The sequence below is a fragment of the Lynx canadensis genome, chromosome C1 (assembly GCF_007474595.2).
Source record: "Lynx canadensis isolate LIC74 chromosome C1, mLynCan4.pri.v2, whole genome shotgun sequence".
Taxonomy (NCBI): Eukaryota; Metazoa; Chordata; class Mammalia; order Carnivora; family Felidae; genus Lynx; species Lynx canadensis.
In genome coordinates, this window is record NC_044310.1 from 176,026,143 (window position 1) to 176,050,711 (window position 24,569).

At 37.2% G+C, this 24,569-nt stretch overlaps 1 pseudogene; it reads right to left on the bottom strand.

The window, feature by feature from the left end:
- Window positions 1-1,237: 1,237 nt before the first annotated feature.
- Window positions 1,238-24,214, bottom strand: LOC115519888 (annotated as a pseudogene).
- Window positions 24,215-24,569: the final 355 nt, after the last annotated feature.

Consider the following 24,569-nt stretch of genomic DNA (forward strand, 5'->3'; position numbering starts at 1 on the left):
ATTTGGAGATATAAATAGTCGAAAATCAAAAGATTTTGTTGATGATACTAGTGTTAAATTTAACATCTAAACTCATTTGATAACCAAATAGGACCTGAACAGATGTGATGTTTCTGTAGTCCTGCTTCATACCTTTTGGTGTATTTATTTCTCATAGAGAAATGTGGAGCAATTATTTGATTATGTGGTGTTCCACAGACCCCACTAAGGGTATTAAATAATATGGGCTGCCTACAATCTGAAAAATTCTAAATTCAAATCATTTGGCTCTGAGCCTTTTGACTAAAAGCTTATCTACTCACATTTTTTAGGAAAGCCTTGGAAAATAAGAAGAGCTGATATTACTTTGTCAGTGTTTTGGCTATGTGTACTGAGTCAAAGAACAACTACCTTTTTTCTGTTTTTTTTTTTTTTTTAGTGTTTGTTTATTCTTGCAAGAGAGACAGAGCATGAGCGGGAGAGGGGCAGAGAGAGAGGAAAACACAGAATCCAAAGCAGGCCCCAGGCTCTGAGCTATCAGCACAGAGCCCGACGTGGGGCTCAAATTCACAAACCGTGAAATCATGACCTGAAGTCAGACGCTTAGCCAACTGAGCCATCCAGGTACCCTAAGAACAACTACTTTTTAACCAAAAGTCCCACTGCTAATAGAGGAGAATGCAAGTCTCTGTTTTATATTAAAGTACTGAAGTGGCTACTTTCTAACCATTTAGCATTTGGAGTTTTCCCAGTCTATCCCTATTAAATTGACATTAAAAAATTAACACAAAAACAGTCAAATACACAGCTCTCCAGTCCAAGACCATGACATAGGATGACCCAGAACTCCACTTCTCCACAGACACACCAAATCTATACATATTTCTGGTGCAATTCCTGAGGACTAACTGAACAGCTTCTGCACAACAAAAGATAAACCACATACACAACAGCCAAAGAGACAGAGACACAGTAATGGAGAGAACATCTACTCCCCACACTGCAAACTGCAGCAGAGGAATAGTACTGAGGAATTGCATGCAAACAGTTTTGTCTGCCCTGGAGCACAGGAAAAAAGCCATGGTTTAAAAGAGCAACTAGAATAGAAAGTGTTCAGCCCTAGAACTCTGTCAACCAGTAGGAGAGCTGCTGCCCTCACTCCAAGTGAGGGCTTGGTGAGTGTCATGGTTTATATTCTCCCTCCATATTGATAGCATGGATGGGAGCAAGGTCAGAGCACCCTAACCAGCTTAGCACTTTAATGAGTCCCAGATCCATAGCCCCCATCACCTCCAGTTATCCCACCAAGGTGGCCCCAGTGTGACACTGAATACCCCTGGTCAGTACGCCTGTAGCTGCAGGCATCTTGCCAAGGTGACACAGGTACAAAGTACTTGGAACACTCCAGGCCCAGCCATCCCACCAGGGCATCCCCAGCCCATGCCAAAGTCAACAGGCATTCACAGTTTACACAAAAGATGACCATACACAGGACCATTGCTTCAAGTTTAGAAGTAGCTGATCCACTTAATTCATAGAAACAAACACAACATGAAGCAAAATGAGACAGTGGAATATGATCCAAATGAAAGAACAAGATGAAACCTCAGAGAAGTGAAATAGTGATAGGCAATAATCTGATAGAATTTGAAGTAATGATCATAAAGATGCTCACCAGACTGGAGAGAAGAGTGGAAGAACTCAGAACTTCAGCAAACCAATTCGATTTGAATGCATTGACTAAAATGAAAAATAGATGGAATTAACAGATTAGCAAATGCAGAAGAACGGATCAGCCATCTGGAAGACAGGCTAATGGAAAGCACTCAAGCTAAACAGGAAAAAAAAATTACAAAATGAGGATAGGTTAAGGAACATGTTGGACAACATCAAACCAAAAACATTCACATTCTTGGGGGCCCCAGAAGAAAAGAGAAAGAGAAAACTTATTTGAAGAAACAATAGCTGAAAACTCCCTAACCTGAAGAAGTCTGGTTCAGGAAGCACAAAGAGTTCCAAATAAAATGAATCCAAAGAGGTCCATACCAAGACACATAATTAAAATGTGAAAGATTAAAACAGAATTTTAAAAGCAGTGAGAGAGAAGCAAATAGTTAAGTACAAGGGAAACCCCATAAGGATAAAAGCTGATTTTTCAGAAACTGCAGCTCAGAAGGGAGTGGCATGCCATAATTAAAGTGCTGAAAGGGAAAAAAAACCTATAACCAAGTATACTCTACCTAGGGAGGCTATTCAAAATAGGAGAGGTGTAAAAAACAAAATTCTAGTAAAAGTTCAAGGAATTCATCACCACTAAACAGGCCTTAAATGTTAAGGGGTGCCTGCATAGCTCAGTTAAGTGACTCTTGATTTTGGTTCAGGTCATGATCTCACAGTCATAAGGTCAGGCTCTGCGCTGAGCATGGAGTCTGCTTGGGATTCTCTCTGCCCCTCTCCTGCTCACACATGCACTCTCTCAAAATGAATATTTTTTTAAATGTTAAAGGGACTCCTTTAAGTGAAAAAGAACATAATTAGAAATAGGAAAATCAGGAATAAAGATATAAAATATACATAAAACATGGAGGGAGTAAAAATGTTCTTCTAGAATGTGTTCGAACTTAAGTGATTATCAACTTAATGTAGACTGATATATATTTAGGATGTTATAGATGAACCTCATAGTAACCACAAACCCAAAACCTGTAATAGACACAAAAAAGTAGAACGCCAACTATAACACTAAAAATCATCAATCACAAGGAAACAAGCAGGAGAAGAAAGGAACAAAGAAGTACTAAGAAAACCAGAAAACAACAATGACAATAAGTACATACCTATTAATTACTTTCAATGGTCTAAATTTGTCAATCCAAATACAGGGTTGGGGTGGGGGGACATATTTAAGTGTTACCTGCAAGAGACTTCTATCAAACCTAAGGATATACACAGACCAAAAGTGAATAGGTAGAAAAATACTTCATGCAAATGGAAATAAAAAAATAAAACTGGGGTAGCAATATTTATATCGGACAAAGTAGACTTTAAAACAAAGACTATGACAAGAGACAAGGACATTACCTAATGATAAAAGGATCAATCCAACAAAAGATACAACACTTGTAAATATGCACCCAATGCTGGAGCAACTAAATACATAAAGCAAATAACAGACATAAATGGAGAAATTGACAGCAATAAAAGAGTAGGGAATATTAACACCCCAGTTACATCAATGGATAGTTCATCCAGGCAGAAAATCAATAAGGAAATGGTGTCTTTGAACATGTTAGACCAAATGGATATAACAGATACATACAGAACATACCATCCAAAAACATCAGAACATTATTTTTTATTTTTTTTTTAACGTTTATTTTTGAGACAGAGACAGAACATGAATGGGGGAGGGTCAGAGAGAGAGGGAGACACAGACTCTGAAACAGGCTCCAGGCTCTGAGCAGTCAGCACAGAGCCTGACACGGGGCTTGAACTCACAGACTGCAAGATCATGACCTGAGCGGAAGTCGGACGCTTAACTGAGCCACCCAGGCGCCCCAGAACATATTATTTTCAAGTGCACTTAGAACATTCTCCAGGGTAGTTCACATGTTAGGCCACAAAACAACACTTTAATCAATTTAAGATTGGAGTCCTATAACACACCTTTTCCAACCACAATGGTAAACTAAAAATCCTCCCCCCGCCAAAAAAAAAAAAAACTAAAAAACAAACATGGAAGCTAAACACGTTTCTAAATAACCAATGGATTAATGAGGAAATCAGGAAGTACAAGGGAGGCAAGTGAAAATGAAAACAACTGTCCAAAATCCTTGGGACACAGTGAAAGTTCGAAGGGAAATTTACAGCAATACAGACCTACCTCAAAAAAAAAAAATCTCAATCTATCCTTATACCTAAAGGAAGTAGAAAAACAAAGTGTAGTAGAAAACAGGAAATAATGATCAAAGCAGAAATACATGAAATACAACAAAATAGAAAATACCAATGAAACCAAGAGCTGATTCAGAATATAAAAGTGATAAACCTTTAACCAGACTCCTCAAGAAAAAAAGAGGACACAAAATCAGAAACAAAAAAGACATAACCACCAACACCACAAAAATACAAAGGATTATAAGAGACTACTGTGAAAAGTTATATGCCAATAAATCAGACAATCTAGAAAAAATGAATTCCTAGAACCAATTTTCCAAAATTGAATCAGGAAGAAATAGAAAACCTGAAACCTAATTACTAGTTACAAATTGAATTTGTAACCAAGAAAGCTTCCAAAAAAGTCCAGGGTTCCAAAATGAATTCTACCAAGCATTTAAAGAGCAGTTAATGTCTATTCTCAAACCATTCCAAAGAGTAGAAGAGGAAGGAAAGATTCCAGAATAATTCTCCAAGGTCATCATTATCCTGATACCAAAACCAGACAAAGACATTACAAAAAGAAAGCTACACGCCAACATCTCTGATGAACATAGATGCAGAAATTCTCAACAAAATATTAGCAAACTTGATTTAAAATGCATTAAGAGTATTCACCACAATTGAGTTTATGGCCGATGTAAGGAAAATTCAGTATTCACAAATCAATCAATGGGATACACCACATTATCAAAATGAAGGATAAAAATATAATCTCCATAGTTACAGAAAAAGTATTTGACAAAATTCAACATCCATTCATGATAAATCTCAACAAAGTGGGTATGGAGGGAACATACCTAAACATAATTAAGGCCATATATAGAAAACAGTGAAGATCATACTCTGGTGAAAAACAGCTTTTTTCCTAAGAACAGGAATAAGATAAGGATGTCCACTCTCACCACTTTTATTCAACATTGTATTAGAAGTCCTAGCCACAGCAACCAGACAAGAAAAAGAAAAGGCATTCAAATGGGTAAGGAAGAGGTTAAACTATCACTATTTGCAGATGACACAGTACTATGCATAGAACCTAAAGACTCCACCACAAAACTTTTAGAAATAATAAATGAATTTAGTAATGTTGCAGGATAAAAAATACACATATATCAGCTGTGTTTTTATACACTACCAATAAAGTAGCAGAAAGAACTTGAGAAAACAATCCCATTTACAGGTGCACCAAAAATAATAAAATTCCTAGGAATAAACTAACCAAGGAGGTGAAAGACCTGTACTCTGAAAACTATAAAACACTTATGAAAGAGATTGAAGACAACACAAATAAATGGAAAGACATTCCATGCACATGGAATAGCAGAATATTAAAATGTGCACGCTATCCAAAGCAATCTACAGATTTAATCCAGTCCCTATCAAAGTACCAACAGCATTTTTCACAGAATTTGACTAAATGATAAGATTTATATGGAAGCTCAAGAGACCCCAAATAGCCAAAACAATCTTGAGAAAGAACACATGGAGGTATCACATTCCCAGATTTCAAGATATACTACAAAGCTGTAATAATCAAAACAATATGGAACTGGCACAAAAATAAGACACATAGATCAATGGAACAGAGTAGAGAGCCCAGAAAAAAAAAACCCATGCTTATATGGCCAATTAATCTATAACAAAGGAGGCAAGAATATACATATTGTTGCCAGAGGGAAGGAGGTTGGGGGAATGGGTGAAATGGGTGAAGGGGAGTGGGAGATACATGCTTTTAGTTATAGAATAAGTCATGATGAGGATAAAAGGTGCCACTTAGGGAATATAATCACTGATACTGTAAGGTTTGTATGGTGACAGATGATTGCTTATGGTGAGCATAAGGTAATGTATAGAGTTGTCACATCACCATGTTATTCCCTTGAAACTAATGTAGCATTATGTGTCGTCAGAACAGTCAAGTAGACAAATTATAAGAGCACATTTCGAAGAATGTTAACAGAATTGCTATAAATGGCTTTTTAGTGTGTTTGAATCAGTATCCAAGTAAGGCCTATACAGTTTTTTTAGCTAACAGCTAGATTGAGATATAACTCATACACTATACAACTTATTTAAAGTGCACATTCGGGAGTTTTTTAGAATATTCACAGGGTTGTACACCATCACCACGATTTCAGAACATTTTCGTCACCCCAAAACTCGGTTCATTAGCAATCACTTCCCATTTCTCCCAACCTACCCGACCCCACACCCTTGGCAACCATTAATACTTCTGTGTTTATAGACTTGTATATCTGGACATTTCATATAAATGGAATCCTATCATATATGTGGTCTTTCTTGGCTTTCTTCCACTTAGCATTCATGCCATAGCATTTTTTTCATTTTTCATTTTTCATTTTTTTCATTTCACCTGGGTATATACCCAAGGGTGGAATTGCTAGGTTACTCGGTAAGCCTGTGTTTAACTTTTTGAAGAATCACAAGACTCACAAATCTATTTTATATTATTTACATTCTGTGGAGCATTCATTCTTCCATAATCTAGTCCATTGAATTTAGGTCCATTTGCAGGGTTAATTTTGAGGTCAGATTTTGAGGTTTATTCTGATCCCAGGAGGATTCTTTTTAGCTGTCTCTTTTCCTGATTCTCGTAAACTATTTGGTTTATGTTTTAGTTTATTGCACTCATGGAGCTACTTACAAGCCCTCTTTTAATTGTGTACCACCAAAATCTCCATTGTTTGCAGGGACACCCTTAGACTTGAACTTTACTCAAATAATGTCAGAGCTCTCTATTCTTATGGACTGCCTTTTGTAGACACAATGGCCTCTTCTCTCATAGTGACACCCTGCTTTACAAACTGGGAGAGACAATAACCTTGACTTTGCTTATCTCTGGAACCTGCCCAAAGCAAGCTGGGGTAAAGATGACCAGGATTCCAGTATTCCCAGCCTGCTCTCCAGCCTAGGGAATGGGACATATTGGCATAGTTACAAATAAATTTATTATTTTGCTATATTCAGACACTAACATGGTACTTCCAAGTTTAAGAAATACTTATTTTTGCAGTTATATATAAAAGATTCCAGAGTTTCAAATCAAATAAAGTAAATTTGGAACATGTATTTTAAAAATAATGATTATACAATCTGAATAGTTGGTTTGTAAGTGTGGATTTCATTACTTTTTCTAAAAAGTTGATCACTCTAACACTAAAACATGACAACACTGTTGTGAATAATTATTCTAATTAATCCTCCTCTAATATTAAAAAAAAAAGTTTATTTTTCCAAAGGCATTTCTACATATAAAAGGAAAATGGCCACTCTAGTCATTAAAATCTGGACCTACCCAGCAGATTTATAGTTCTGGCCCTTAGGGTTTTATTCCCCCCACACAAAACTAGTGCCATCATAATAAGTGAACTAATAAAGATAATTCACATTCTCTCCTCCCTCATTGTATCTAATTTATCTGTCCAGCATGAACCCATTACTTGGTGCTTTCATGAGAGCAGGCTGTACGTCAGGAAGTAGACAATCTCCACCCCACTGTGGGATGAACAACATGTTAACCACTTATTACATGCCACGCATTTCACACACATCACACTTTCTCCACGACAACTCCGTATGTCAGGTAGTCACCCCAATTTGACAAATGAGGAAACTGACTCCAGAGACAGGAAGTAAGTTGTATCTAAATCACTGGCCTCTCAAGAAGTGGAGCAAAGACACAAACCCTTCCCCATCAAATCCCAAATCCTGTGCTCTTTCTAGAACAGTACATTGTGTCCCAGACACTTAAGACAGCTAGTTAGCATTACAAATGCATCTGTAACTTTGGAGGAATTGTGATAAGAAACCAACAGAATAGAGAGCTCAGATTTAGACTGTCCTAGCCCCAGACAAGAACTAGCTAGCTTGCTTTGTGACCTGGCTGAAGTCCTTTAATCTAAACTTTAGCTTCCTCATCTGTAAAATGAAGCACTCCCTCCCTATACAAATGGCTTTGATTATCTGACTAGTGCTATTATGTTCCAAATATAGGAAACGTATATAAAATTTAGATATTGTATCACACAAGGTACTTGATTATATGCAAATTTTTAACGAAAAGTCTAAGCTAACTGAACACCTACATATTAATTAGAATAAGCTCATTGTTTTTTGACTTTTTTAAATGTTTGTTTACTTTTGAGAGAGAGACAGAGATGGAGCGTGAGCATGGGAGAGGCAGAGAGAGAGAGAGACAGAATCTGAAGCAGGCTCCAGGCTCTGAGCTGTCAGCACAGAGCCTAACACAGGGCTTCAGCGCACAAACCATGAGACCATGACCCGAGCCTAGGTCGGATACTTAACCGACTGAGCCCCCCAGGCACCCTAGAATAAGTTCATTGTTATTGTGCTGGAACGATGTTCCTCTTTGTTGTTGTTTTCCTTCTCATAGACTAGCAACCAGTAAAGAAACTATAAAATATGTTATGTTGTAATAATGTGTCTTAAATAATTCCAGTTCTTTGTACTATGACTATAATGGAGTCTTTAACAGAAAGAAACCTATTATGTTAAGCATAACCATTTGGTTAAAATTAACTAAGGCACTGATTTTTCTATGAGGCTGCTTTATCTGAACTATAACTTCTGAAAATTGTGCTGTCTTCTGTTAGCTGCATTTCTTGGCAGCCGTGAAAATGGCAAAATTGTCTTAACAACACCAAAGTCAAGATACTGTAACATCACACAACCCTAAATGAAAGAGTAAAAGATAAGACCCAGAAAGGACTTAGGATCCCAGGTAGATTACTTATCATTGAGATTAAGGAGAAATAAAAGTGAAGTGAAACTAACTAGAAGTTGATAGTAGTATACCACAGAGGGGATAATGTGAGTAGAGTAGAATCGACCAGAGAGATGCAATCAATGACTGAACTGTTAAAATTGCTTTTGCTTTTCTAAAACCACGAGCAAACCACGTATTCTCTGAATCACAGTTCCTTCATCTAAATTGCATAATTAAATAAAATTATCTCTTCCAGCTCTGGTACTCTGTGACCACAAAACTAAGAGCCAGAGTGGTATATTACAGCACCCATTCCCACCGCATGCCCCCCAAATGCCAAGAATCTGATCTTACAAGTACTAAGTTTGTGGTATCTGTATATAAATATATAGAGCTATAGCTATCTTAGTTTTGCATCTTCAGGCATAACATACCTCTGCCTTGGAAACTCCTTGAGAGATCAGAGCACTTAGTTCACAAAATGAAATAATCAGACATGAAAGTGCACCAGTTCCTCCCATTGTTGTGTGGAGTTTTGATAATCCTTGCTACACAGTGGTTGCCTACTTTAACGGAAGGACGAATATAAGTGCTCTGAAAACAATCACTTTAAATGTAAATATTGATATTATATTCTAGCTCACATAGGAAGGTAAATTTAAACTTCTTGTTCCCTCAGAAATGCCTGTTTGCAGTTCTGAAATATGAGTCCACTAGCCAATCTTTATCTGGTGAGCAGTATCTCATGCCAGAAAGATCATTGGTCTAGGAGTCAGAAGACTACTAGTTCCAGCCCTGCCTCTTTCTAGGTATGTGCTTGTATTAAGTTTATTTGAGGACCTAATTTTTTACCTGTAAACTAAGAGGGCTGTATTTCATTAGATGGTCCTCTAAGGCTTTTTCCCCCCCTCTCAAATTATGCTCTCAAACATATCCAGAATTCTTTTAGTCCTACTAAAAAAAAAAAAAAATATATATATATATATATGTGTGTGTGTGTGTGTGTGTGTGTGTGTGTGGCTTTGCTGATTTAATTACAGCCTCCTTTGGTGCTAGACAAGAGCAAACAAGCAGCTTAAAAGATTATTTCATTTCTGAATAAGAAAGAAGATCCTGTACCTACTTAGGCTTGAGATGCACTCGACCTGAATCTCTGCAGACCTTACCCAAGAGAACAGATTAGAATTAGAACTCCTTTTTTAAAATATATACATACATATATATATATATATAATATATAATATATAATATATATATAATATATATATAATTTTTATATTTTTAAATATAATTTATTGTCAAATTAGCTAATATACAGTGTATACAGTGTGCTCCTAGCTTTGGGAGTAGATTCCCATGATTCATTGCTTACATACAATACCCAGTGCTCATCCCAACAAGTGCCCTCCTCAATGCCCATCACCCATTTTCCCCTCTTCCCTGCGCCCCCCCCCCCAATCAACCCTCAGTTTGTACTCTGTATTTAAGAGTCTCAAGGGTTTGCCTCCCTCTCTGTTTGAAACTATTTTTTCCCCTTCTCTTCCTCCATGGTCTTCTGTTAAGTTTCTCAAATTCCACATATGAATGAAAACATATCTGTCTTTCTCTAACTGACTTATTTCACTTAGAATAATACCCTCCAGTTCCAACCACTTTGTTGCAAATGGCAGGATTTCATTCTTTCTCATTGCCAAGTAGTATTCCATTGTGTGTATAAACCACAATTTCTTTATCCATTCATCATCCATTGATGGACATTTGGGCTCTTTCCATAATTTGGCTATTGTTGAAAGTGGCTATTGTTGAAATTTGGCTATTGTTGCTGCTATAAACATTGGGGTACATGTGCCCCTATGAATCAGCACTCCTGTATCCTTTGGATAAACAGAATTAGAGATCCTCATTAGTAATTTCCACAGAAACTGAACAAAAGCAAAAACTGGAATGAGGAAGCAGACTGTGTGACACATAAGCAGCACCTATATTTGTTGAATGAAGGAGACCATAAGGTAAAGATGATGAAAAGGTAGGTTTACAGTTTTTGTCCTATCTAATCAAATCTATTTCCCAGGCTCCAAGTACTCCCAGAAATCAATGAGGAGTTATATATTCTGCAACATAGGCAACACAGTCCATGAATTTTAGTCTGTCAATGGGGTAGCTAAAGAAACTTGAATACAGATTGGGTTTTTCAATCTTAGAATATAGGGCTGCACTGGATATTTGAGGCTGCTCTCCACTCCCCACATTCCTCGGTACCAAGAAAAGGGGTTGGCTTACTTTGTGTTCCACACTGACAAAAACCATTGCTGCTTCATCCTTGTATACCAGCACATCCTTTGAGTTGATGAGGGACTAATTCTCACTCCCACCCTCTTGGTTTTATCCCATTCTTTCCAGTCTGCTTGGGACTTTACTTCAGCAATCATTACCCCTTACTCTTCTAATTTTCACTTTCTCCTTTCCCCTTGATAGGAACATGCTTACATGAAGTACCTTCAACGTTTAAAACAAAATCCCACAGCTTACATGGTGTTACCTATGAATCTTGTTGGCATTCTTTTCCTTTCACCCCCAACTGTGTTTACTTACTTTTTCTCTTCTTACTTTGTTTTGTGTTAAGCCACATGTATTTCTGTAAGTGATATTAAATCTTTTTGGATACAGACCTGAATACAGGACATGCAAATATTCATGTATCCTAACAGGTATCATATCCAACTTGTCAACCTAGATCTAGCAAAGTGAGCTCCAAATGAAAGTTTGAAAACTGAATGAGCAAATGAATATCTTCACTTATCAAGTAGCATGCAATTAAAACAACAAATTGAAGTGAGATTTTTGTTTTAGAACTGGCCTTTTTCTACAAAAATTGTGGATTTAAATATCTCGGTTAACCTTATTTCTCTGGTAATCTGATCTTTCCAGTAACCAATTCTGAAACAAAAACCTTTCTCAGGCAGGCAGAGGGGAAGGTAGTGTGTGTGTGGCTGCAAACCAGTCTCAACAAGCAAAGATGGGAGTCTCACTGGAAATTAGGACCATCCGAATCTCCTGAGGCTCCACTCATCTCCCAGCCTCATAGGATCATTGTGAGCACTAAATACAATCATGTATGATAAAGCTCTTCACAAAAATATAAGTTTTTACATAAACATTAAGCAAACTAGTTGGCAGATTTAGCCACTCTAGCTAAAATGTATTGCCTTGAAAGTGGAAGGATTTCACTTTCACTTAAAGATGAATCACAGCAAGACTCAGATCTATCCTGAGGCTAATTCTTGATGTTTATCTGATATAATACAAACATATTGTTTGATACAATACAAACATATTGTATCTGTTTTATAAATTGGTTCCTTTAAGACAAAAGAAAATACAAAGTATAAGCTCTAAAATGGAAAAGATTTGATTATCAGTAATAGAAACCACTCCTCCGATTCCTGAGCTATATGTAGCACAGAGTGAGGTCGAATTTTGACATGAATCCAATTTATGTCATGGAGGTCTAGATCTGCTTTTAGCATATCCCTTTTGCTCTTCCCAAAACACATATTCAAGATGAAAAGTAGAATCAGCAGCAGGCTTATAGGACTTTGGTGCATTGTGACTTACCACATAGTTTATTGTCCATACTACCATTTATATGGTACTGCTGCAAAAAAATATTTAATCTAAATTCAACCATGAGAAAACAGACAAGTGCAAATTGAGGGACATTTTGCAAACCAACTGATGTGGAGTAAAAAATGGCAGTTTTGAATGAAAATAAAGTTAGGGAACTATTATAGACTAAAGGAGACAATAGACATAACAACTGATTGCAATGTGTTATCCTTGGTTGGATACTGGATTGGAGGAGAGGAAAAAGCCATCAAGGACATTTTGGAGACACCTGGGGAAATTTGCATATATACAAATTTTAGACATAGGATTATATCAATGTTAAACTTCCTGAAGGTGATAAGTGAATGTAGTCGTGCCCTTATTCTCGGAAAATATATGATGAAATATTTAGGTGTGAAGTGTGATATAAACCATTAAAAATTCACAGGTAATATAAATGTTTTGTTAAATAAAGATGCATAGATGGCTCAGTTGGTTAACTGCCCAACTCTTGATTTCGGCTCAGGTCATGATCTCACAGTTCGTGGGTTCAAGCCCTGCATCGGGCTCCATGCTGACAATGCGGGTCCTGCTTGGGATTCTGTCTCCCTCTCTCTCTGCCCCTCCCCTGCTCATTCTCTATATTTCTCTCTCAAAATAAATAAACATTAAAAAATTAAAAATAATAAAAAATAAATAAGGATGCATAGAGAGGATAGTAGCAAATCTAGCAAAATGTTAACCACTGGTAAATCTAAGTAAAGGGTACATGCATATTTAATGCTCTCTTGCAAATTTTCTATAGGCTGAAGGTTTTCCAAATAAAAATTTTTTAAATTTCAAAAAATTTTGTAAAAATTCTACTTCTGCTATCTCTATTGCTGCAGGACTAAGTGCTTTGCAACCTGTCTAGCTATCTGATGACAGGTTTGTCATCCGAACTGCCCAGATTCCTCACCTGATATGCCTCTTGATGACTTCCTTCTTTCCTCCTAAACTATTAACTACCCTCAACTTTCCCAGCTACAACCTCCTCTCAAGCAATTTATCTAGCTTCAACTTTGATAACACCCCTCCTTGCTTATCCTCTTACTCTCTGCTCCTTTATCCTCCTTTGTGTTTATCTCGCCTTTCTATTCTATTGCCTTTGAACCAGTTTTTGTCCTCCAAGTTGAATTCTAAGATCTTTACCATTTCCTTGCCTCCTGCATTCAAGGCAGTAAGCACTCCTGCTCAAATGGTTCCCACTATGTGACATAATCTGTTCTGCCTTTCTACACTGTCTCCCCTATAATGGGGGAGATTTTTGGAATTTCTGCTAACTTAATATACCTAAATCCATTTCACTCTACCCTCCAGGGTATCCAATGTGTAACACTCCTCTCATCTCCCCAATTCATAACCTTGGTAGAAGAAATCCTAGTGACTTTATGAGACAACCTAAAGAAAACGTTGAACATTACATTGAACACTACAAAATATACCAATATGTTCAGGTCCCTTAAATAAAGGAGCAGAGAGATGTATGACTGGCTATAGAGATCAAACTACCCAGAAAATAGAACTTTAATTGGTATGTCCAATAATTGGGAGTATCTTGTACCAAGAATAATTGCTATTCCATATTTTGCCTTTGTCTCCTAACACTTTCAAAGTCCTCTTTTAATGGGAAATTAAGTCACCTTGAATATCTCTACATCTTTTGGAAGAACTCTAGCATGAGCAATCTGTATGCCAGTTACTAGGGGTCCATATTTCTGATTCAGGATGTTATGGAATCTACTGCCAGGATGCTCTTGGAGCACAAAGAAAGTATAGCTCAACCCCTGACTCAGTCATAGTGGCTCTACTGAATTGCTTGAAAAACTCACTTAAACTTCCATGGCATCCATTTCCTCATCAGTAAAGTGGAAGGAGACTGTCATCTCTGAGGTGACTTCCAGCTCTTATAGTCCTTGACTGCAAGAGTACTATATAATATCTTTTGCAATTAAGATAGTAAAAATAATTTTAAAAGGTGTTTACTCATGATAGATTTTGACTAATCAAAATTAGTATGATTCATGCATGATTCATACATGAAGCATTATATCTGTTCTCAATTGAATTACTGTAATGAGAAAAAAAATGTTACTTTAAATCTATTTGTATAGCCATGTAATATAATGTTTGGGAGAATAGACTCTGGAAACAGAGGCCCTTGGCTGAAGTCCGTGACTCACCAGCTGTGTGACCCTGGGCCAATCTTACCCTTTCTTTAAGGACAAATTTCCACTTGAATAAAGCAGGGATACTTTTTTTAAAAGATGGCAATATTTTGATAGCAATAATTCATTGTTGAATATGTTAATAGACTGGGGAAGCCTTCTATGGTGTGCAGAATTCCTTATACAATTAAAAAAGAAGCAAGATTTGACAACTATCTCTGCCCATGCCACAATGACAGTGGCCCTGGTCCTGCTCTCTGGGTGTTTACATCTAGATGTGTGTGCATGTTTGGGGAAAGGGGGTGGAGGGACAGTCAGACATGAAACAACTCATTGCAGAAATAATTCCAATTTTCTTAAGGGCCCCACAGGTACAATAATGACTAAACAATGAGAACAATACCTACCATTTATTTACGGCTCACCATGTGCTATCTAATCCTCACCTTAGGATTCAGTTACACATTCAAATGTAGTCTTGTTATCTCTCTTTTGCAGGTAGGACTGAGGCCCAGAAAGGTTAGGTGAGTTGCTTGGGGTCACAGTGCTAGTAAGTCACAGAATGGAGGTTTGAGATACATTTGAGGCTCCTAGAGCCAAATGGACCAGCACCCTTATCCGCTGCAGTTCCCACAGCCAGCTAACACAGCACCCTTCTGGAGGGTCCTCCCTCTGACCAGGCTGGGTCGGCGCTGGGGCCTCTGCCTCTCCTAGCTAGCTGTGCTGTGGTCGAATGGTCGCTACCTCTGCCCCATCTCCACCCTATGGAGGCCCTTTGGTCTCCTTCTTACCTCTTCTCAAACTTGTCATAGCCTTAGCTGGTGTGCAAATCCTGGGCATCCTCCTGGCTCTTCCTAAGATAGTTCTTCTCTGGAGGACCTATTGCTGCTGGGGGGAGGAGCCTCCCTAGACGTGAGGGGACACACACCCAAATTTCCCTCTGGCCTCTGGAACTCCTCTACCCCTACCCAGGGGTGTAGCTCCTAGAAGAGCAGCAGATAAGTTACCAAAGAAACCTCATCTTCAAGTTTTGTGACCCCTCACTCCTGTGTCCTCTTTAACTTGTTACCACGTGCCTTCTGGGAGTGGAGATCTCTCGCCCTCCCCAGGTCCCAGCTGTGCTGTAATCTCCTAGCCTTTCAATTCTCCCTCACTGCAGGCTCTGCCCCATACTCAAAGTTTTTTCCTAAACTAGGTGTGGGGCTGGGTGAGACATATACAGTTCAGGCCACATCTTGCCCATCATTCCCCTGCACTAGAAATTCAGTATTATAATTATGCCCAAACCACTGGGTTTTAAATATTTATCTTTATTATTTCATGCTGAATATGCACATAAGGTATTCTGGATCAGAGACAGAGTTCATGTCAACTACCTTCTAGTGAATAATAAGTATACTAGCCTCACCCCCCTCCAAGGGTATCAAAAAGAGAGCAAAGTCAAATGTCTTACGCAAATATCTGGATGCTCCATAGGTGAGTGGTGATGAAAAGTGTAGAATGCAGCTGTCTCCTGCCTTCCTGAAATACTCTTCTTAGAAATGTAATCAGTCTGAGTGAATAAAATATCTCCAAGGGCCATATAGCCCATGTATCTTAGATTTTATGACCAAGAGGTGTTGCCAACGTCTGGGCTTCATACCTTATCTTCATATGGAGATAGATAGCACTGCCATCGGTTTATCTGCACACTGTGGCCTAACTTAGGGACCTGGTCTGTTGTGTAACCATTTGGCTCTCTCAGGGATATAAAAGAAATTTTATTATCATTTCAGATAAGAGCGATTAACCAGACAAATACATACAGATCTAATTCTTATGGTATGTGAAGAGTGCAAATAAGCTAGGGATTTCTACTGGAGCAAAACAAAATCCAGGGAAGTTTTATTTACCTGAAAAGACCCACAATGTTTTAATTATACCAAAAGTGCCTGGAAATTTCTGGTGCCCCAAAATTCATTTCACTTAACAAGTTTTTGGGTTTATACTCTGTGAAAAGGTAAGATGCAGTCCCTCTCCCTAAGTTGCAACCGTGCATATGGTCTATTTGCTATAGGCCAGTGGGATCTGAAACTGCAGTTTATAGTTTTAGAGCAGGCCCATCATCATCACATATAGACAAGCTTCATGTGAAATAGAGAAGATTCTAACCAGATGTTCTGCCCCAGAACAACCACATACAAATTGCTGTCTCACTCTGTCAGTGCACACATCTGTTCTGAGGACATGTACTATTAATAGAGATTTACCTATCCAGACCCCTCTGCAGTTTACCAAATACAATGCCCATTGAATACCTCACTGGTATCTGTAACTATACAGTAGGCAGAAGGATGGTTAGTATAGGCCAAAAGAAGTTAAGTAACTTATTCAAAGTCATATGATGAATAAATGATACAACTCAAATTCTAATTCATATTTTTATTACAAAGCCAGAATCCTTTTCACTAAATAAGTTCTGTATAAGTTTATGTAAGCACCCAACACTGCTGATGTCATGTCAATTATTGTAATAGTTGCTGTATCTTTCATTCAACTTCTTAGGATATGAGGATGTTAAAGATTCTTAAACCAGTCTAGTTGAAGAAATTGTGTAAGGATGCACTGAAGCCCCACTTGTTGCCATATGGCATAAACTGAATACTGGGAAATGGCAGCAGCAGGTAGGCTAATTGAGTACGTGACAATCTAAGATGACATTTTTTAATCTCTCCCATCCTCACCCCCACAGCACCCAACAACCATTGATCTTTTTACTGTCTCCATAGTTTTTTCTTTTCCAGAATGTCATACAGTTGGAATCATACAGTATGTAGCCTTTTCAGATTGTCTCCTTTTACTTAGTAATATGTATGTAAGATATCTCCATGCCTTATTATGGCTTGATAGTTCATTTATTTTTAGTGCTGAATACTATGCCATTGTCTGGGAATACCACAGTTTATTTATCTATTCACCTACTAAAGATATCTTGGTTGCTTCCACGTTTGGCAATTATGAATAAAGTTGTTATAAACATCTGTGTGCAGGTTTTGGGTAGACATAAGTTTTCAGCTCCTTTGGATAAATACCAAGGAGTTCAATTGCTTGATCATATGGTAAAAGTATGTTTAGTTTTGTAAGAAACTACCAAACTGACTTCCCAAAGTATCTGTACTATTTTGCATTCCCAGTAGTAATGAATGAGAGTTCTATCATTCCACATCCTCACCAACATTTTGTGCTATCAGTATTCCAGATTTTAGCCACTCTAACAAGAATGCAGTGGTCTCTCATAGTTTTAGTTTTAATTTCCCTGATGACTTATTATGTGAAACATCTTTTCATATGCTTATCTTTCATCTGAATATCTTCTTTGATGAGGTGTCTGTTTAGGTTTTTGGCCCATTTTTTAATCAGGTTGTTTTCTTATGGTTGACTTTTAAGAGTTATTTTATATTTTGGATAACAGTCTTTTATAAGATATGTCTTTTGCAAATATTTTGCTCCCAGACTATGGCTTTCTCATTCTCTTGGCATCGTCTTTCCCAGAGCATGAGTTTTTAATTTTAATAAAGTCTAATTTGTCAAATATTATTTTTATGGATTGTGCCTTTGGTGTTATATCTAAGTAGTCATTACTATACCCAAGGTCATCTAGGTTTTCACCTATGTGATCTTCTAGGAGTTTTATAGTTTGGCATTTCGCATTTAAGACTGTGATCCGTTTTGAGTTAATTTTGTGAAGGGTATAAGGTCTGTCTAGATTCATCTTTTTTGTATGTGGAAATCCAATTGTTCCAGCACCATTTGTCAAAAAGATATCTCCTTTGTCAAGAATCAGCTAACATCTATTTTTTGGCTCTCTATTCTGTTCTACTGGTCTATATGTCTGTTCTTTAACCAATATCACACAGTCTTAATGTAGCTTTATAGTAAGTCTTGAAGTTGGGTAGTGCCAATCCTCCAATTTTGTTTTCCTTGTATATTGTGTGGGCTCTTCTGGATCATTGCCTCTCCATATACACGTTAGATTAAGGACGTTGATAATCACAAAATAACTAGCTGGGATTTTGACTGGGACTGCATTGAATTAACAGATCAAATTGAGAAGGATGCACTTCATAGTTTGTAGTTTTCTTCATATAAATCTTGTGCATACTTTGTTACATTTATATCTAATTACTTCATTTTTTGAATACTAATATAAATGGTATTATGTTAATTTGAAATTACATTTCAAATTCAACTTGTCCTCTGCTGGTATATAGGAAAACAGTTGACTTTTGTATATTAACCTTGGACCCTGCAACCTTGCTACAATTGATTATTAGTTCCAAGAGTTTTTTGTTGATTCTTTCAGATCTTCTACATAGACAGTTATGTCATCTGTGAACAAAGTTTTATTTCTCCCTTTCCCATCTGTACATATTTCCTTTTCTTGTCATGTTGCATTTTCTAGAACTTCTAGTACAGTGTTGAAAAGGAATGGTTTAAGGGAACATCCTCATCCTTGCCTTGCACCTGATCTTTGTGGGAAAGTTTCAAGTTTCTCACCATTAAGCATGATGTTAGCTGTTGGGTGTTGTTGTTGTTGTTGTTGTTGTTGTTTTTAGTTTTGGGGTTTTTTTTTTAGTATTCTTTATCAAGTTGAGGAAGGTTTCCCTAGTCCTAATTTACTGAGTTTATATAATTAATTAGTGTTAGATTTTGTCACATGCTTTTTCTGTATCTATTAATACAATCATTAGATTGTTCTTTTTTAACCTATTGATGTGATGGATTACATCAATTGATTTTTTTTTTAATATATGAAATTTATTGTCAAATTGGTTTCCATACAACACCCAGTGCTCATCCTAAAAGATGCCCTCTTCAATGCCCATCACCTACACTTCCCTCCCTCCCACCCCCCCATCAACCCTCAGTTCTCAGTTTTTAAGAGTCGCTTATGCTTTGGCTCTCCATCAGTTGATTTTCAAATGTTGAAACCACCTTGAATACCTGAGACAAATCTTACTTGGTGATGGTGTATAATTCTTTTTATAATACATCACTGGATTTGATTTGCTAATATTGTGTTGAAGATTTTTACCTCTATGTTCATAAGAGATATTCATCTGTAGTTTTATTTTCTTGCAATTTATTTGTTTCAGTGTTAGAGTAATGCTGGCCTCATAGAATGAGTTATGAAGTGTTCCCTCTGCTTCTCTCCTCTGAAAAAAATTGTAGAGAGTTGGTATAGTTTCTTCCCTAAATGTTTGGTAGAATACACAAATGTACTTGGTGCTTTCTGTTTTGGAAGTCTATTAACTACTGATTTCATTTCTTTAATTAATATAGGCCTATTTGCTTCATTTATTTCTTTTTGTGTGAGTTTTAGCAGATGATGCCTTTAAAGGAATTGATCCATTTAATCTAAGTTATCAAACTTGTAGGCATAGAGTTGTTCATACTATTCCTTGATTATCTCTTAATGTCTAAGGAATCTATAATGATTTCCTCTCTTTCATTTTTAATATCAGTTATTTGTGTCCTTTTTTATTAGCCTGACTAGAGGCTTATTAATTTCATTTATCATTCCAAAGAAACAGCTTTTGGTTTCATTAATTTTCTCTATTGATTTCCTGCTTTCCATTCATTGACTTCTGCTCTAATTCTTATTATTTCTTTTCTTCTTTTTACTTTGGATTTAATTTGCTCTTCTTTTTCTAGTTTAAGGTGGAAATTTAGAATACTGATTGTAGAAATTTCTTCTTTTCTAATATATATATTAATGCTGTATATATATTAATCCACTTTAAGTGCTGTTTTCACTGCATCCATGTATTTTGATAAATTGCATTTTCATTTTCATGTAGTTTAAAGTAATTTTAAATTTCTCCTGAGATATCTTCTTTGACCAGTGTGTTATTTAAGAGTATGTTGTTTAATTTCCACATGTTTGAAGATTTTCCTAATCTTTTTCTGTTCTTGGTTTCTAGTTAACTCCATTGTGGTCTAAGAGAAGGTATTGTTTGATTTCTATTCTTTTAAGCTTGTTAAGGCGTGTTTTATATCCAGAATGTGGTCTACCTTGGTGAATGTTCCATGTGAGCCTAAGAAGAATATGTATTTTGCTATTTTGGATAAAGTGGTCAGTAGATGTTGATTATATTCAGTTGATTGATAATGCTGAGTTCAACTATGTCCTTACTAATTTTTGCCTGCTGAATCTGTCCATTCTGACAGAGGGGTATTGAAGTCTCCAATCATGATAATGAATTAATTTATTTCTCTCTGCAAATATATTAGTTTTTACCTTACATGGTTTGATGCTACATTACTTTTAGCAAAGATATTTTGCAAATTTTATTATGTGAATAGTGCAAAACACTTAACACTTAAAGTCAGCAAAGCTTCATTTAAGTAAAAAATTTTATTTAAAAAAGATTACTGGGGTGCCTGGATGGCTCAGTCAGTTAAGCATCCAACTTTCGCTCAGGTCATGATCTCACAATTCGTGGGTTTGAGCCCTGCATTGGGCTCTGTGCTGACAGCTCAGAGCCTAGAGCCTGTTGAGGATTCTGCCTCCCTCTCTCTCTGCCCCTCTCCTTCCTGCTCATGCATGCTCTCTCTCTCTCTCCCTCAAAAATAAACATTTTAAAAAAGTGTTGGCTACTAAAAAAAAAAAAAAAAAAAAGATAATTACCTCCCAGTTGATTGATTTCTACTATATAATGTCAATCTTATGCAATATAATAAAAACTCCATCATTAGCTGTTGATTTCCTCCATTGCTCTTTTGAATCTTAAAATGCAGAGGAGGGTTACTTAGACAAACATGAAAAAAATTCAACCCAAATAAACTGTGCAAAGTGATTCCTGATAGTTATAAATGCATTTCGTCTAAACTATCCAAATAAGTAGCTATGGGATAACCACAGGTATTGATCCAAAGCTGGTAAGGGGTTTTGCTTTTGCAGCTTGGTAAAAGCTCTGCACTTGTATACTAGGTAAGAAGTCACAGTTTAAGGATGCATGCTCTGTAAATATTCACTACATATACACATTTAGCATCTGCAAACACTAGAGATATATATTATCAGTGTACCCTCAAAAGTCAGGCACAGTTTTTAAAAATGAAGTAACTTGATTCTTAACATCTCCAGAAATCCTTCCTGAAAAGTTTTGACAGCTACCAATAAATCATTTCCATTGTGCCAGGGTTACAGCATCCCTGGGGCCTTTAGGGTTTGTTGAAAATGGATTTGCTGGCTTTTAGTATAGCTACTGCATCTTTCACTGCATGGTAGATAATATCCTTCACCTATAATTTATCTTCATGATTGGTATGAGTCTGTGACAGATAACAGAATTCCTTAGTAAGCCAGAAACATTGTTTAACATGCTCTGAGAAACAAAATCATCAACCACTTGATACAGCTAAATAAGTTATGAACCTCATATGGAGTTCCTGTTGGGATAATTACCACATCTCTGAGAAACTTACAATTGCCCAGCCTTCAACTTCATACTCTTGATGAAGATGTTTTCTTAGTGATAGGTCTAAACACCAGATCTGATTAGTAAGATCATGGTTGCTGGGTTTTCCTGAACTTGCTTTTCTGATAACTTTTAAAGAAATGCTAATAGGGGCGCCTGGGTGGCGCAGTCGGTTGAGCGTCCGACTTCAGCCAGGTCACGATCTCGCGGTCCGGGAGTTCGAGCCCCGCGTCGGGCTCTGGGCTGATGGCTCGGAGCCTGGAGCCTGTTTCCGATTCTGTGTCTCCCTCTCTCTCTGCCCCTCCCCCGTTCATGCTCTGTCTCTCTCTGTCCCAAAAATAAATAAACGTTGAAAAAAAAAAAAATTTAAAGAAATGCTAATAACTTCTCTGTGTCTTTAGTGGTATGTATGTACCAGAAGGTTCTTGGCTTCTCCTTTCCTTCAATAAATTGCTTTTTTATGAGTTCATGAAATTTTCTATCTTGGAAAGTTTTAAGGACTTCTCAGTCACTGTCCTTTTGAAATTTCCACATAGACCATGACACCAGCTGCAACAGATATGTCTCAGTAAAGATGATATTCCACATTTTTGATCTTCCAGAATAATTAGTCTACAAGCACCATACATCTTGGGACCCCAATCTGGCCAAAGTAGTTTGGTAGCCTAGAGGAAAAAATGCAGTTCACCATCTCATCTCATGTACTCAAACAATGGAATGTTGGCCACCAGATCATCAAACCTGTAAGGCATTATATCTCTAAAATTTCTTACTGGTAACCAGACCTTAAGTTTCAAAATCACTAATTCCTTTTCATTTTTCAAGAGATTTGGAACACCTTCAAGTACAATTCAAAAGTCTCCTTTTGTGACTTCAGTGATAATTTCATTTGTCCTTGCTATTGATTGAATGTGTCTCCCCCAAAATTCATTTGTTGAATCTAACCCCCCAATGTGATATTTTGAAGTGGGGCCATTGGGAGGTGATTAGACTCTGTCCTTATGAATACATCAGTGCCCTTATAAAACAGACCCCAGAAAGTTCCCTTGCCTCTATCCTAGGAAGACACAGCAAGAAGACAGTTGTCTATGAACCAAGAAGTGGCCCTCACCAGACACCAAATCTTTCAATACCTTGAACTTGGACTTTTCAGTCTCCAGAACCGTGATAAATAAATGTTTGCTTTTTAAGCTATCCAGTCTATGGTATTTTATTATAGCAGCCCAAATAGACTAAGATAGTCCTACAATTAACTAGATCAACTTACTGGTTACCAAACTCTTTGATGAGGGAGTAAAGTTTTCAAAATTCAGCCTTCAATTTATGATGCATCCAGACACCATTACTGGCTACCCTGTTTCCCGTACTCCTTGAAAACATTCCAGTTCCTCTTATTTTTGGGGTCCTGCAAGCACAGTAAGCAATTACCACACAGCCAGTAGTGAGCAGTTATCAGAATGTCATGCTTAGTATCAATCCTTGAGGTTCTTCCATAAATCAGAGAAGTCTTATTTTCTACCAAAGAAGGAAAGATATCAAGGATTTTTTATGCATTCTTTTGTCCATTTTGTCTTTGTTTTCTGTGTTGACCTTCCCTCTTGTTGAGTCTGCTGGCCAATGTAAAGGAAAAGTGCTGGTTGGACAGGTCAGCTTTATGCTGTTGGCTGGCTCGGAGGCTGCACCCTTGCCCACAGCTGCTGCTTCCAAGACTGAGGGATTCTACAGAAGCATAACACTAAGAATAGGTTTTTCCTCTCATTAAAGGTGTCTGTCTAATGTCTTCTTCTGAGGCTAGCTTTGAAAAGAGCTTGAATTTACTGTTTTAACAAGGACAATTTGCCTCTATCCCACATTTGATCTTACAAAATGAACAGTCTCCAACATTATAAAGAACTTTTCCAAGACTAACCTGTGTAGGCATCAAGTTCCTTGCTTCACAGACCTGACTCTTCATTCATCCCAGCCGAGGAAAACCTTGTAGGTAGTACTCTATTGGCAATCTTTGCTTTTCATTTGGTAGCAATCCACACATACTCCAAATTTACAGTGAGGATACACCCAGTGCAAGTTGAAGATGGTAGTATTGCACACATCACATATTTCTTAAATACCTTTGGAAGCCCACCCACCAGCAACTCTGTAAGAGCTATTCTTAGTGTGACTCCATGGTTGACACAGCTTCTTTTTAAGAAATAACAATTTGACATCGTGGTCCCCAGTTTTGGCCAGCACACGATATCCAAATCAGTCGCCACCACATTTTTGGTTAAAAGTAACCATCAGCTAATTGTTCATTGTTATTACAAACCTTCTTACAAAGAGACAACACAGGAAAAACAAGCAAACAAAACTATACGCGCACGCACACGCACACACACACACACACACACACACATACATACACCAGGTTCTAATAACTTAACAAATAAGGTTTCCTAAGGTTTGTGTGAGGAGATTTGTGATCACATAGCTCCCTTTTCTTATTCCTCACTTACCTCAGAGAAATAGTGACTAAGATGATGAAATTGACATTATTTCAGTGATAGTAGGTCAAGAATGACTTGGAAAGCAAGAAGCAAAAAATCCGACTAAAGTGTAGAGATAGATGGTTGTTGATGTTGGTCAACCACT